The sequence below is a fragment of the Mytilus edulis genome, chromosome 10, assembly GCF_963676685.1.
Source record: "Mytilus edulis chromosome 10, xbMytEdul2.2, whole genome shotgun sequence".
Taxonomy (NCBI): Eukaryota; Metazoa; Mollusca; class Bivalvia; order Mytilida; family Mytilidae; genus Mytilus; species Mytilus edulis.
The window spans coordinates 54,643,082-54,657,554 of record NC_092353.1 but is presented as its reverse complement, the minus strand read 5'-3'; positions in this window follow the sequence as shown (position 1 = coordinate 54,657,554).

The following is a 14,473-nucleotide window of genomic DNA, read 5'->3' as shown; positions in this document are numbered from 1 at the left end:
ACAATAAACATATGAGTGATATACATGTACACGCCATTAAAGTAAAACCAATAAAATTTTGGTAAGTTATTGGTTTGTCAAGTTCGGTGTGTTTTAAGGAAATTAATGACTCGAACTGATCGGCACATATTCTCACTTTGAATGTTGGCATTATTTCATAATCCATTATATCCAGTTTAACTCCAAAAGACTTAATAGTCAGTTGGAATGTTTCATTGTCGATTTCGTCATATTCTGGGAGCTCTATTTGTTTACACAGAAGCAACTTTTTCACATGTGAATATCGTTTTAAATAGTTGTGGTTGTCATCCGTGGTAATACACGTGTTTGTTAATTTACTTTGACTTTCTAGTGTCGACAACAGATACATTCCTTCGTTTAGCAAAACGGATAAGTTAAACGTCGTGTTAAAACAGTGTACTGGTAAACTAAATTTTGTGAACGATAAAAACGAATCTTCTACTGGAGTTCTGTTGACGTAGTTGAGATACGAAATGTTCATGTTTACTAGTAAAGAGATATTGGTGCTATTCTAGAAAATCTTATTTTGGCATATTAAAATTGACTTTCTTAAAGTCCGTCTATACCAATCTTTATTTAACATGGCAATGCGTAGACTAGTGTCCACATCATTTAAGAACGATATGACATCAACTATTTCTGTGTTAAATTTTCCATTTAATTCAAGATATCACATGGCTATAAAAGGGGAGGTTTGGCATGCCACAAAACCAGGTTCAACCCGCCATTTATTTTACTGACTATAAAATCGCAAGCGCAGAGTCAGATATAGAAGGGAACTGTTTGCAGAATCATGGGGATAAAGATAGGGATCCCCATCAATACGCAATTCAACCGAGGTATTTCCAACGAGTTATTGCTAACATTTACCCAACATCTGTTCATTTTTCCTAAAAATGCGGTATGAAGTATGCCTCATAATTAAAAAAAACAAGTCATCAGGCAGAGGGATACAGTTGCTTCCCACAGTAATGCCGATTGTCATTTGAAAAATAGGCATTCAAATGTAACAAATATAAAATGAAAATAAGGTAAAATGTATTTAAAAAAAAAATTCTGTTTCAGTGTAATATCGGTTAAAATCAGAGTTTTTTCAAAGTTTATTTGTCCCCTTCTGAAACAAGATATTGTTATATGCGTTGGTCATTCTGTTATATGAAACAAAATTGGATCAATTCTTTTACCCTGCCCTGGATCGAAACAAGGCTTATATAACGAGAAGATCAGTCAAATGGTTTTAAATATATACTACTGTATTTAGATAGAGACTTTGATGATGCTGCTTGTAGGTACTTTAACAGATCTTTTGAATTTTGCAGTACCTAAATACGAAACATGAGAGAGAAAATAGATAAAGAAATGCAAATAAAGATTTCTACATCTTATTTCACTTAAATTACCAATAAATTTTGTTCCTTTGTTCTAGCATGACATGTTTGACTGCTTAATGACAACAGGATATGTTTTATTTATTTTATCAGTTTATAGCAGTACATATATGCCTGTTTACAGGACATGTTTGGCTGCTTGTAGTATGACATGTGTCTGGTTTTTGTAACAGGACATGATACTAGTATGTTAACTTTCATACATATTAAATGTGTTAACAGCCTTATCATTTGGTCTATTATGAACAGTTGCCGAATTGTCAATTGTACTATTTCATCGTATTTTATAATAAGTTATAACCTGCCATATTGAAAACTGCTTCATTCTAGGAAATCTGCTAACTAAATTTAAAACACTATCAAAATCGAAGGATATTTTTTCTATATGGAATATTTAAACATCAGATTATACAAAACAAGAATGTGTCCCCAGTACACGGATGCCCCACTCGCACTATCATTTTCTATGTTCAGTGGACCGTGAAATTGGGGTCAGAACTCTAATTTGACATTAAAATTAGAAAGATCATATAATAAGGAACATATATACTAAGTTTCAAGTTGATTGGACTTCAACTTCATCAAAAACTACCTCGACCAAAAACTTTAACCTGAAGCGGGACGAACGAACGGACGGACGAACGAACGAACGGACGAACGGAGCCACAGACCAGAAAACATAATGCCCCTCTACTATCGTAGGTGGGGCATAAAAATCGCAGGATCCATCAAACGATTTTGTAAGAAAAATGCGAGAAATATCCCCAAAAAACCTAGTCTGCAGATAACTTGACAATCGTTTGAGTTTAAGAAAGCTCTATGCACACATGAGCTATCACACTTTCTGTTATGATGGAGAATCAGACAGACAGATTGACAGTCAGCGAAACAACAATATATGTTGTAATACATAACTCGTTGACAGACATATACAGATTATTTACTGAACAAACTGAGTAACACAATTAAATTTGATTCTGCAAACAGTTCCCTTCTATATCTGACTCTGCACTTGCGATTTTATAGTCAGTAAATTTAAAAATGCTTTGGAATCTCGGAACAAATATTTTTGCATTGCTATCCCACATATTATCATTTAAACTAGAAGTGCTCTGGTTTCTTGGCATATCTTCTATAAAAAATGTCTACCATTACATTCTTCACAAAATATATTTTTGTAAGGGGAATAATATTCAACTGTAGGCATGTTCAAACAGTTTTCTCCCATGCTCATATCATATTCATCCCATTCACCCGTCTGGTTACATGAATAATACAAAATATTTTCCCGAACACTTGGATTACACATGTAACAAAATTCGTTTTCTGTACCATATGGTACTTTATAATCATTACATGCTCAGAATATATCAGGATCAAATAAATGCCAATTCCCAGTCATATTGCATGTGGTAAATGTATTTTTAGAACACACTCTTGCAGAACTTGTTGGTGTATAAAGAAACCTACATGTATTATTGAGTGCAAAGGCAATGATATCTAGCACAGAAAAATGATAGAAAATTGGGATAAAACTTTGCATCTAAGCTTAAAACCCCATAATACTATTTCGTATTCGTAGTTTCGTATCACTTCCTGATTTTATTGCAAAAAGCGCAATATATATTTTAAAAGTCAATGATCATAATTTGAGCCGGTAGAAAATATCAAGTCATTGTGGAATATTGTCTGCTTTTTTGTCTGACAAAGATTTTGAATTGTTGAGTTTCCAAACTTTTCACATCTTTCGTATAAAAGAAAACGGTTATCTTCATGATACGTTTGGTCGGTGCATATTGATTTTTTTCCGATAAAACTATCAACACAACAACGTCCATGTCCCCATTCACTATAGAATTGTTCAGCGCAATAGTCATCACAGTTACAATCTTGAAGAGAGGAATAAGGAATAAGGATAAGGAATTACAATCTTGAAATAAGGAACAAGGAATAATTTGTACAAAATATAAAAAAAAAGATGTGGTATGATTGCCAATGAGACAACTGTCCAAAGCTTGTTTTTCCTGTGAGAGCGAAATAATTTTTTCATTATATTGGTCGTTTTCAAACTATTGTGGTAGTGTTTAGTCACATTTTCTGAGTCTGATAAAGATCAAATGTGTTTTTGAAGTAACTGTCTTTTTCTTTAAATCTTCTTTACCAAATATGTTTCGTATGTTGACACTTTTAACTTTAAATCTATACTCAAAAGGTTAATTTGATCCTATATAATCAAGATAATCTACCTTAACATCTGCGCCATAAAAAGTCGGGAAATTACCTTCGACACTATTATTCTTGTTCAAAAAGTAACAAAAGATGTTTTTGAATTTTCCAGTTATAGCCGAAGACTTTTCCTTCTCGCAAGCTATTTGTAAGTTGTCGTCATATTGCCCCCAATTCCAAGTGGTGTTACATGTAGATATAAGATCCCTCGTATCACTAGGTCGGTTGCATAAATAACAAAACACATTTTTAAAGCTAAAATATGCATGATCATATGACTGAAAGGCAACATCTATATCATGATCATAATTTTGCCAAGTTCCAGAAATGTTACAGGATAATACCTTATCCAAAGCGGTGGTTTTTAAATCTGGAACACATTTTCGTTTCTGATTTTGTCATTATGTTCAAATGCAATGGAACAGTTTTCATTCTTTGCTTGCTCAATAATGTCATTGTATGATGCTAAATAATTGAAATCTTAACAACGATCATATTCATATTCTAGTTTTAAACTCCATAGTATTAAGTCTTCTACGCTTTCTTTGTGACATTTTAGGCAATGAATGTTTCAATAAATAAGTCCTGTTTTGTTGAATTTGTTGATCCTGAAGATCACTGACATTGCATAGACTTTTCTGGATTGTTGTAGCATCTTTAGGACAGCTACTTACCATTAATACAGGAGGACAATTATGTGCATTTAATTTACTTTTCACTTCTTTATATTGACTTTACCAGTAAAGACTTTCTATGATACTGGTCTTGACACACGTTGGTTTCAACAATTTCCGTCTTGGACACATCCTACTTGACAACTGCATTTCGGACAATGCGTCTTATAAGTGATATGAATAAGTTTTAAGTAGTTTATGCTATGGTTTTAAATGTTGCAAATTTGACTACCACAAACAGATATATATTCGTCTAATATATGTGTCAAATTAAAGGCATAACTTGTGCGAGAAGTGATCAATATCAATAGACAGCAAACCATTACAAACAAAACCTTAGGAGTTTTCAATTCCATCTGAAAGAATTACAGTAAGATATTATACTCACAATGAGTTTCTAAATTTTGAAAGTTGACGATACATAATGAACAATATTTCACCAGTCGCACCATTATAAAACATGTTGATATATAAATCTAGTTAGTTTCTCCAGAATGGTTAATTTTCTTGCAATTTTTGAGGATACATTAAGAAAATTGAAGATTTGTAGGGAACACTAATTCAAAGATGACTACTGAACTACTCCGTTGACATATAAGTTAAAACTAGGGGGGAAATTTAAGTATCACACGACAAAATAGTTTACATTACATTTCTATAACAGAAAAAAATCTTCTAACATGTAAACTATACATCCGAAATTAGTCTTCTGACATGTAAATAAACTCATCATAGATACCAGGATTAAAATTTTATATTTAAGCCAGACTCGCGTTTCGTCTGCTAAAGACTTATCAGTGACGATCGAATAAAAAAATTATATATATAATATAAATAATCAATATAAATTATATAACAGTTAATGTATTATTATGAACATATCAATGATAATTCAAGTCAACACAGAAGTGCTGACTACTGGGATGGGGATACCCTCGGGGAAATAACCACCACTGGGTCGTTGCCTCTACTTGTGAACTGATTGTACCAAGGGTATCAATATTCCAGTAGCAAGTTCTTCTGTACTGGCATGAAAATACGAAGTTTGTGTTATTAAAATTTGCTGTTACAATTTTTTTTAATTTTCTTTTAAAATAAATGAATGTCTCTCCTTCATGCCCGTGTCACACTGTCCCGATTTTTACGCCGATGGCAACACGATTATTGAAATTTTCAAAATCGGGACTGATCGTATCCAGATCGGGCTATTCGCAGTGCCATCTTTAACCATCGTAGAACCATCGGCCACTTTTTCTAGCCTTCGGGGACAACTTCGGGAAGGGTTCTAAATTTTTTAACATGTTAAAAAATCCCCGAAGGTGCGTCCGATGTTGAGGGTTCGTATTGAGTTCGTATCACCATCCTCACCATCGTAATGTCACCGGGAATGCATCTTTGAACATCGTATTGCATTCGTGTTTCCATCGTTTCCATCGGGCAGTTTTGACATTACGATGTCTACACGAATGAATCACGAAGCTACCCGAATGTCTTACGATGGCAACACGACTTCGTGAAGACCTCGTAATCCCGTCGTGTTGCCATCGAATAAAAGTACGAAGGCGACAAGATGGAACTACGACGGCAATAAATCCAGCTAAATGTAAGTTAATTTTCGCGCTAAAATACATTTAAAGTGCCATGCGCGATATGCACTGGTCAGTCTAATACGACAGTTAAGAAAGACGTTCACAAAACATGTAGCTCATATCATATGATACTATGAGAACAAGAAAGCCGACAGCGCCGTTGTTTCTATTAATTCAAACGGAACAAGAAGAGCAGCTGTTACAGGCTTAGGATTTACAAGTAAAATATTATTTTTTGTCAATTTTTCATATCAAGTAACATAATGAAAATCATAAATGCGCCTCGTACACCAACACTGCAGGTACGCGTATATAGGGAAACCAACTTTTTCTTCATTATTCTGATTTTTTATGTATCGACTGAGTTGTTGTCACACGAATGTTTACTCCATAACCATTATGTTTCTTTATGTCATATTTTGCCGCATTTGTTGCTTTCCCCACATCCTCCCTTTTGTCTATATTATTATGATATTCTCCTGGAAAGAGCGCTTTTTGAATAAAAGGGATCAACGAACCCATTTCCTTACCTTTAAGATAGATCAGTAAACATGGGCATAATTATGGGTGATTATTCAGACTAGTGCACACATTTTACAGTTCAAACAAGGCAATGCCGAGCGTGGCATCCCCTCGTATGTAACATATTGGGGACAAATATGGACACTATATTTGTATATGACACATACAGAAAATGGTAAATTGAATATGCATATTTATATATTCAATATTGATCAAACAATTTAAAACGCGTGATGCCGTAAATGCATTGTAAGCTGTATACACGACGTCTTTAAGACATCGTATGGCCATCGCGCCATCATCGTAATCCATCGTGTAGCCTTCGTAATCCATCGTGTAGCCTTCGTGATCCATCGTGTAGGCTTCGGCTAAGATATGAAGCTTAAATACCCGTCTTCGGTTAACCTTCGTATGTCCATCTTTTGCTATCGTATATAATTTCGGCACCATCGTACAGACTTCGTTATTCATCGTACTTGCTTCGGTCACTTTTTGGTATTTTAACGAGATCGGGACCAACTTCGTACGAACTTACAATTTTCGCATTCGGGTGTCCATCGTATATAAAAATCGGGACAGTGTGACGCGGGCATCATGCAAAGCTCTGATTCCTTGCTCGGATATACTTTTATGTCCGTTTTGTTTATAGCTCTTCATCCTTTTAATAAAATTTGGAATTTAAATATTTTGGTCTCAAGCATTAAGATACATTAATTGTCGAAATGAGCATCTGTTGCAGACAAATCAGTACCGTTTATCATACACATGTAGGCAGGCAGATAACTAGATGACATTAAAAAAATTGAAATTTTAGAAATTTTAGAATTTAAAAAATAAAAAATGGTTAAATTATCATATTTGGATTGTTAACATTTGTTCTATGGCCTTTAAATGCATGGGTTAAATAAAAAAATATTTACGAGTCATCTCAGCCGCGTAAGTGTGTTTGATTACGAAAAAAATCTTCGCACTACTAACAGTTGTTAAAACTTTAAAGTGTAATTCTTATTCGTATTCTGTTTACACGTTCACTCATATTCAAAGTAATGTTAAGGCAAATCTATTATTAGATACATATAATTGTGCAATCCACTCCGTACAATGACACAGCGCTTATCAAAAAAAAAAAAAATCAATTATGTATGTGATACTAAGGCTTATTAGTATTCAACCTCTGAAACTTTGAGGATGTACTTAGGTGAGGTTTTGGAATTTGCATCAAATGTTCGGACTCCTTGGTGTTTTTCCATACAATACAATGTAAAATATTTTCCCCCATAACACCCATTTATTTTTTCATACAAGACTTAACAGCTCATGAAAGGTCATTTACCAAAATTTTAGAAGATTCTTGATTTTCTTTCTTTTGATTTGAGACCTAAATAATACCAATGCAAATATCAGGTAAAAGTCCAAGTCAGCCTTTTCCCGCCATATTTTAAACCTCAAATATCTCGAAAAGGAGGTCTATGACCTATCAATATTTTTAGCTTATCTTTATCCTTAATTGATGCTCTACAAGCTTATATTATCAATTTTAGTTTCTTAATCTATTAATTTTTACGTAACCTCACCTAAGTACATCCTTAAGATTCAAAAGTTATTTTCTCGTCAAGGGGTGCTCAATATTGTAAATAAGGGGTCCATATTGACAGAAAAATGGTTAAAAATTCACATCAAATGTTATAACAATTTGTCCATTACTATAGTTATCAAAGGTACCTAGTTACTATACCAAAACATTCAAACTGTATATACGAAATTAACTCTGTTTTGTGCATTTGTTTGTCTGTTATTCAGTTTGGTTAAAAATGCTTAATTTTAGATAATAATAGAGACTTTTAATTTTATATAATGCAGATATTTGGTTTTTTGAGAAAAAAAAACCAAATGCATTTCTTTCAAAAAAAGTCTATAATTTCTAGAAAAAAGTAAAATCTCAATATTACTGAACTCCGAGTAAAATTCAAAACGGAAATTCCCTAATAAAATAGCAAAATCAAAAGCTCAAACACAACAAACGAAAGGATAACAACTGTCATACTCCTGAAATGGTACAGACATATTCTAGAAATGATTGTAAGTTATATCAACTAAGTCTTATGCATTAATAATTGCTTAACGTCTGTGAAATATTTTTGTATAAGCTAGTTTCTCTACATCACCACAATCTTCATATGTAGTTTTCATATATTATATCTTTTTTGTTTTCATAAAATTATTCACATGATGTCAACGCCAGCTGTCCTCCAATCGCCAATAACAATGCTAATTCATCATGTCAAGTTTAACAATTATCTACGACCAATAGGCAATACACATGTGTACCATGCCCATGGCTACAAGACGACATCCGGGGACTGTCATGAAATGCATATTGATGTAGACTTAGTTGATATAAAATTTAAAAGTTAATAAAATAACCGATTGAAATAAAAACACGCGAAAATAATCATGGCATGGCATGGACCAAAAAGCATTATAATAAAAAAAAACGAACTCTTAGACAAATTAAAAAAAAAAGAGAGTCCATTATAAAAACTGTCAAAATCAAATGCTATCAATCAACAAATCAATTGAAAAGCAACTTCTATATTACTGACTTATTTAGTATAGGCAATTTCTAAAAAAAACTAGTGGGTTGAACGTGGTTTTATATCTAGCTGAACTTCTGATCTTCAGATTGATAAAATTGATTGCAAATCCCAAACACAGAAAATAGGTTCCAAACACAGAAATGTTGTTAACCGTCGCCGGAAATTTAGAAATGATCCATGTAAACTTGTCGCTCCTTTAAATAAACTTATTCTAAAGGGTTACCTATTCAACACTGTAATAAGATCGTTGAATATTGTTTTTGTTGGTATAAATATTGATTTTGTTATCAGTAAATTAAAAGCTAACTAAATATTATTAGTATGTTATATGCATATAAATATTCATGGATCTACAATCTGTCGATACCTGTAACTTGGCATTGCACAAGGTCATGTTTTTCTCTGGCTGTTTATGACGTCTTTACACTAAATCCATTGGCTGTTGGATGTGTACGGATTGATAGTTTAGTCTTAGATGCATGATTTTTATATTAGTTGATAGTGGCTTTGAACTAGCTGTCAGATAACTGCGAGTACTCTCAAATCTGTTCATTGTGTCTTTTTGTGTCGGGATGTATAAGTACAGGGCCACTTCCACTTGTATTTTTGTCCATCTGATGAGGTAAATAGTTATCAAAAGTACCAGGATTATAATTTTATACGCCAGACGCGCGTTTCGTCTACATAAGACTCATCAGTGACGCTCAGATCAAAATAGTTAAAAAGCCAAACAAATACAAAGTTGAAGAGCATTGAGGGTAGCCTTTTTCAACTGATTTTTATAGTTCGTTCTTATGTTGTACTGTTATACCACTGTCCCAGGTTAGGGGGAGGGTTGGGATCCCGCTAACATGTGTAACCCCGCCACATTATTTATGTATGTGCCTGTCCCAAGTCAGGAGCCTTTAATTCAGTGGTTGTCGTTTGTTTATGTGTTACACATTTGTTTTTCGTTCGTTTTTTTACACAAATAAGGCCGTTAGTTTTCTCGTTTGAATTGTTTTACATTGTCTTATCGGGGTCTTTTATAGCTGACTATGTGGTATGGGCTTTGTTCATTGTTGAAGGCCATACGGTGACCTATAGTTGTTAATGTCTGTGTCATTTTGGTTTTTTGTTGATAGTTGTCTCATTGGCAATCATACCACATCTTCTTTTTTATATAATGTGACAAAAGTTTTATCTTAGAGTTGTCAAGTAGTGAATGGGCAACACGTTGTAAAGAAGTATGTACAATGAATCATCAGCTTTAAACGGATCGTTTTCTTCTACCTAGAATGGAAGATAGTTTGTTTTTATATCGAGGTGAAATGTTTTCGATAATTCATTTAAGAAAGGCGTTTTTCAGCTAGAAATGAATGAAAATTCATAGTATTTGTCTGCAACTGCAATATGGCAGAGGACAATTGACCAAATACTCCAAGGGTTGACAGGAGTACTATTGGGTTTTGTACTCCTGTCAATGTTTATGAGATAACCGGTAGAAAATGTTGTGAAACTTGGCAAAGTTATGGAGCGATTATAGATTTACAATCCTCAAGTCTAGGTAAAAGAATTCAGAACCCTCATTTCTAGGTAAAAGATAATGATCTACTTGAAGCTGATGATAGAGAGTTGCTGCTTACAAGTAATTTATTAAACCAAGACTTACAAATGTTGAAGATGCAATCGTCCCTTCGTAAATTTTACGGACGCCATCACGAGTTGATTGACCGTTACAGAATATCCGTTTCACAGATGACATCGAATATGTTTCTTATATTGTAACTGCAATCCCATTCCCTCTACACGAATTAGACTATTTATCGGGTTTGTAATCACATACTGTGGATTCATTATTATTCGTTTGATACCAATTTTCGTGGGTTTTGTGGGTACAGGTGAACCACGATTTTAAATGTTCAACGAATAGCATATTTTCAATTGGCTTTGTATATAGAGATTGGCAAAACAACGAAATAAAATATCCACGAATATGCAAGTTTTAAGCAAACCACGAAAATTGATACCCGCGAAAATAATTGAATCCACAGTAAGCAAAATAAAGATAGCAACATATCGAGCATGATCTTCTAACCCTTCCTGAGCACCAGTGATCACCCCCAGTATTTGGTGGTGTTCATGTTGCTTAGTCTTCTATGTTGTGTCTTGTATATTGTAAAATAAACAACGAAGCTACAGAAATAATCGTCAGCTTGCAAAAAGATTCACACTTATCTCTATGGTCATACATTTTCAATGGTCACGGATCATTTGCCGCTTGTGTGATTTTTCTTCCACTTCAGGAAATTGATTGCAGAGATATGCGTTGTTTTCAAGTGGATAAACATATAACATAAAATATTTTGTCAAGAGTTTATAAATATGCACAAAAAGGTAGGACTGCCAATGATGATAAAGACTTCAACCGAATAGATGAACTCGTGATTCACCAAGTTAGTTAACATTTGGGAATTCTTACTACCGTTACATTCTGCGCTCTAAAGGTCAGTGAAAATGAAATTATGGGCGAGTAGCTTTGTACGATAGCCTAGGATTGAGTGTGGGATAAAATTGCTACCAAGAAGCTGTTCCATATGTCAAATGCACTAGCATCATAATTTTTAACAGTCACCACTTCAACAATGGGAGCATCCATCAAGTACATATTGACTTCGCTTGACCATTTATTGATCAAATGATTTTAATTGTTATTGATGCTCATTTAAAATAACATAAAGATTAAAATGGATCACTGCAACAAATACCACTGGCTTAAAAGGACTTTTTTTGCGAGAGCAGATAGTAAGGGCAACGGACAACAGTTCGGTTTTTAGCCAGTTTTATATTGTGTTTTGACTCAAATATGGGGATCGGTTGTCTCACTGTCAAAAATCCCATTTATTAAAGCGAGTCATTATGATAGATAATTGTTTCGGAATGAAGTTATGTTCTGTTTTACGGTTATTAATAATCCTTAAGGATGTACTTAGGTGAGGCTAGGTGAAAATTAATAAATCAAGAATATAAAATTGATACTATAAACTGGTAGAGCATTCTTTAATAATAAAAATAAGCTAAAAATATTAATAGGTCATGGACCTCCTTTTCGAGATATTTGAGATTTAAAATATGGCGGGAAAAGGCTGACGCGGACTTTTACCTTATGTCTGTATTGGCATTATTTGGGTCCCAAAGCAAAAGAAAGAAAATTGAGAATCTTCTAAAATTTTGGTAAATGACCTTTCATGAGCTATTTAGTCCTAAATGATAAAATAAATGGGTGATATGGGGCAAAATATTTTACCTTGTTTTGTATTGAAAAACACCAAGAAGTCCGAAAATTTGACACATATTCAAAAAAGCTCTTCTAAGTACATCCTCTAATTGCTACAAAATAATTAGATGATACAAATAATCGTCTTTCTTAATTTAGTTTTTTACTGTGAGTTGTTTCGAACTTTCTTAAAAAGTGATTAGCATATTTTTGTCAGGTATTCCTGAGAGTTTTGAAACATCATTCAGGAGGACTCTGGATTATATAATAACAGGGTTATGCAATAACATTCAATTGATTATAATTACAATGAAAACTGAAGGGCGACTGGTGAAACGAAAACAATTTTTTACTTCAAATTTCAATCAAAGTGCAGTATTTTCACAATGGCTGGAATCATTTGACGATGGCAGAAGATAACAAAACATTGGCGGGGATCCTTTGACGATGGCGGAGATAATTTAACGATGTTTTGAAGTGAAATGTTTTATTTTACATAAAACGGTTGAACATGTAAACAATAATCAAATTATAGTTAAATATTTGTCTGAATTAATTCGTTTTTCGTTAACTCTACTGCAATATAATTTTTTTTACAATTCAGACAAAACATGATATTTGAAAACAAAAGCCCTTGACATCTAGCTACAACGTAGTATCGTCACGCTTGTTTTACACACCAGTTTACGGGAAATATGATGGTATACCGTTGTCCGTCCATCCGTTTATCTGTCCATTCATCGTCAACATGTTGGACATTGAATCAAAAATGCTTTAACTAATTTACATTATATTTTGTGGTGAATTGTTTATATATATTGACGTGAGCTCCCTATCGATTTTTATAAGTTTTAGATTATACTTTCAGAGTTTTATTTATTTACCAGGGAGTTTTACTTTTCGAACAGTTACTCCAAAAATTCTTTGAGCAGTTTATACGATACTTTAGTTAATAATTTATATCTGTTGATGTGAGCTCCTTTTTGAATTTTGTTTTTTCGAACTATCGGGTTTTATTGATTAAAAATTATAATTTTCCTGTTTTCGGACTGTAACTTCAAAAATCTTTGAACAGTTTAAATTAAACTTAAATCTTTGACACACATGACGATTTCAACTTCCTAATTCGCAACAGAAACACACCCTTCCCATCGTATGGTGTTTGTATATCTCAGTTGATACGTTATTGTCGTGCATGTGCGCGAGCATGTGCGCACTATACGAACTTCACTTACAGAAGTGTGCTCCTCACGTTCATACTGCTTCAACAAATTTATGAGGAGGAAATATTAGAAATGAGATTTCGTAAATGTTAATGACACCATCAGGAATTGGTTGATCCATAAGATGTGTCAGTGTTTAAACTAAGTAATGACATTTTTACCACGTCTTACATTGTTGTCATTCATTTAGTATATAACAACATTTTGATACGATCCCTCTATATTGAACCAGTGTAGGTATAAGTGTCTAGTTGTAATAACAGTTATCTGTTTAAAATATCATAAAATTGAATATAGGTTACCATCTTAATTAAACGAGGAACTACGTTATCAAAACGAAGTCGTTCTATATTCACTCCCATTTCAGTTCTAGATTTTAATTTTTTATAAAAGCCTTTACGCGTTCCACTTGAATTAACAAGTTATACTATTTCTCTCCCTATAAATATTAACATTAAAAAATGTCGGTATCAATTTAAATTGTTGACTTATTTGAAACTATCCTATATGAGGCAATTTTCCAAGGCTTACAAATGTCATGTTCATGATGTTATTATGATATATAATTGCACCTAAAGCAAATGTAAAAGAGTCAATTCATGTACGTGTTTGAAGTATCAGGTTCCATATGACCTTAAAGGATGAATATTTTAACATTAACAAAACTATAGTAAAATGTTTATCTGCAATTTGTTCAATTTTCCGATAATCCTGCCTCACAACGTCAGTCATGCAACATACCAACTTTCGAAAGTATCATGCGAGTAAAAAGAGTTATTTTTATTACTGCACATAATTTTATATTCTACTCGAATAAACGTTTAGTTAAAATATTTGGCCATTTTAGTATTTCTGTTTTGAATGTGGATAAGCATTTAGTAGGCCAGCGTACAAAATTTTAAGTATGATATCTATGATGTGTTTAATTATGTGTTTTTAGATTTTCGATAGGACGTGAAAATTGAAAATATCAGACT